The following is a 2747-nucleotide window of genomic DNA, read 5'->3' on the forward strand; positions in this document are numbered from 1 at the left end:
TTTTTTTTTTTTTTTTTTTTTTAATATTTTATTTGGAAGCATTATACAAGCTGAATATTTATTGCCATTCCTTGCACTTGGTACCCTTGTGATAATTATACAATACAAAGAAAATGTAATGACTATTTTCACCAAAACCCATAAAAGATGCCCCCCAAATTCCTCAGTGTGCCACAAACTTACCCCAGTGTGCCACAAAGACATAATCATTTTCTGTATGTGACAGGAAGTCTGAGAATATCTATGCATAGCTAGACAGTCTCTAATATGGAATTATCCAGAACATATTTAGTACATTTAATGAGGTTCAAAAAATACCTTCATCCAAAAATAATGGAAAGGAACCAGAAAAACTGTGATATATTTACATGAAAGTACAAAATCTTTTATAAAATTGTCTTGAAAAACAGAGTTTCACCATATTTACCAAAAAAAAAAAAAAAGTTAAAGAACTAAAGAAACAGTAGACACGGTGATAAAAAATGATAAAACTTCAGTCTGATGCCATAATTGCAATCATATTATTAATTTGAGGAAATAGTTAAAAGCCCAGTGATTATTCCATATACTCATCTGAATTATTTCCTTTAAATAATGGTTATATTGGGGAATTGGTCAATTAGCCCTCCGTTCTTGTACTCCCATCTTGCCTTTTCCCGAAGCCCTCTACTGAGGTGACCCACAGAGGAGGTCTTTCCATCATGTTCTATGAGGGGGTACCATATGGAATCTGCTGGCTTGCCTTAAGAAAAGCACTAGGAGGCACTGACAGCTCCACTATGAGCGATACCAGCCCTCAGGCTCCCATTGAAAATGTACATGTAAGATTTCAGAGAAAGGCACCAAGACAGAACAGTGCCAGCTATTTCCCCATTATGTGTCGGATCACATTTTTGTGTTTTGTTTTGTTTCGTTGGTACCGAGGACTGAACCCAGGGGCACTTAACCACTGAGCCACATCCCCAGCCCTTTTTTTATGTTTTATTTAGAGATAGGGTCTCGATACATTACTTAGGGCTTCTCTAAATTGCGGAGGCTGGCTTTGAACTCACAATCCTCCTGCCTCAACTTAATGAGACACTGGGATTACAGGCATGTGCCACCAGGCCCAGCTCAGATCATATTTAGTACCTGGTCATGTAGAATTTTCATTCCAGGAAGCATTAAGGTGACATATTTACAGTAATGTCAAGCAGAAAATTTGCGGAAGGGAGAAGGAAAATCATCCACCATTTAGACTGCAATGATAGCTAATAAATGCCCTTAGTAAGCCTAATAAGCAATGACTTAAAATATATTAAATTTACATTAAAAATATTTGAAATAAAACCTCTCAAGCAACTAAGAGTGCTTTTAACATAAGAGATTTTTAAAATAGTAGTAGCAATAATAATTATTGCATTGTTATTAATCCCTAATAAACTATTTTTATAATAAAGAATGTCACAGACACTAGATCTCTGGATCTCTAAAAATCTTAATAAATATATAGAGTTTGTAGAAAACATAACCTTACTGGAATGTCCCTTATATTCAATTAAAAGGTAAAATTAAAACCTCAGCCTAGGTAGCAGCTCCTAAAGCCTCAAGAACACTTGTTAAGTTCTATACTTTCTTTGGTTATCGTCTCTAATTCCAATCCTCAAAAAATAAATGAATTCAGAACATTAAAATAAGATACATTGTATCTGGTCTGAAATTACAGTATTATTAAGTATTTGAAAAATATCCAGCATTAGGTATGAACTCAACTATTAACATAAGTTTGAATTAATATATACTTTTAAAAATTAAATATTTAGGAAAGGCATTAATAATATATACTTTACTTTCAGAATCACAGGTTATCAACAATACAGTTTTCAACCTGTCAGTACGAGGTCAAATGCAATGCAAACATATTGCAATCATTTTTTTTCAAAATTAGCTTTAAAATATCACATGGAATTAAAACATTGCAAACAACTATTCATCCGTTGGGTTATTCAACAGTCGTTTCAAGAAACCAGGCACACAAAAAGTACTCATATATAGTATAATACAGATGTGTAGCAATTATAAATATATCATGTTAAATGACTTCAATTTGTGCTAGTTAACAAAGAATCCCTTTAAGTTATTTTTGGCATGGTGCCAGAGGCTTTGTCAAGACTGACTGTAAGGCATTGCTTGTTTGTAAATTTACAATTCATAGCACTCGGAGTCTTCAAGTAGATGTACAGTTAAAATGTAGGTTTGTTCATGTATTCTTCCATTGTCTCTTGTAACATATCAGAGTCTTCAATAGCTTTGACAGCAGTTTTCTTGGATGTTTCCTGAATTTCTCCACATTCCCAAAGTATCTGTCCAGCAGCTCCACATAACGGTGAACGATCTCTAGTGTCAAAAGCTCATTGTCTTCATTTTCTACTGCACAGCAAAAATACAAACTAGCATACCTTTTATAAACAAGTTTTAGCTCCTTCCAGTCAATAAAACTGCTTGTCCTGTGACCACGAGAGAGAATAATCTGAACAATTTCCCGAGTGACCTTTTTCCTTTCTTTGTCGGGGAGGGTGGTGTACCATTTCTGCAGCCGCAATTTCCCTTGTCGACTGAAGAGCAATATGAAATGTATCATGGTGACCCGGCCGCCACCGCCCCTGTCCCGAAAGCACCGAGCGCGAAGGACCCGAGGGCCGGAGCCGAGCGCAGGAGCCTGCGCGGCTGACAGGTGAGGCGCCCTCCTCAGACCATGGCTGCTTCCC

The 2747-nt window shown here is 36.2% G+C and overlaps 1 pseudogene; it reads right to left on the reverse strand.

The window, feature by feature from the left end:
* Window positions 1–1457: 1457 nt before the first annotated feature.
* On the reverse strand, window positions 1458–2747 carry LOC124081264 (AP-1 complex subunit sigma-3-like; annotated as a pseudogene).

This window comes from Marmota monax, unplaced genomic scaffold (assembly GCF_021218885.2).
Source record: "Marmota monax isolate L192 unplaced genomic scaffold, Marmota_monax_Labrador192_F-V1.1 WCK01_AAM20220418_F8-fsc03312, whole genome shotgun sequence".
Taxonomy (NCBI): domain Eukaryota; kingdom Metazoa; phylum Chordata; class Mammalia; order Rodentia; family Sciuridae; genus Marmota; species Marmota monax.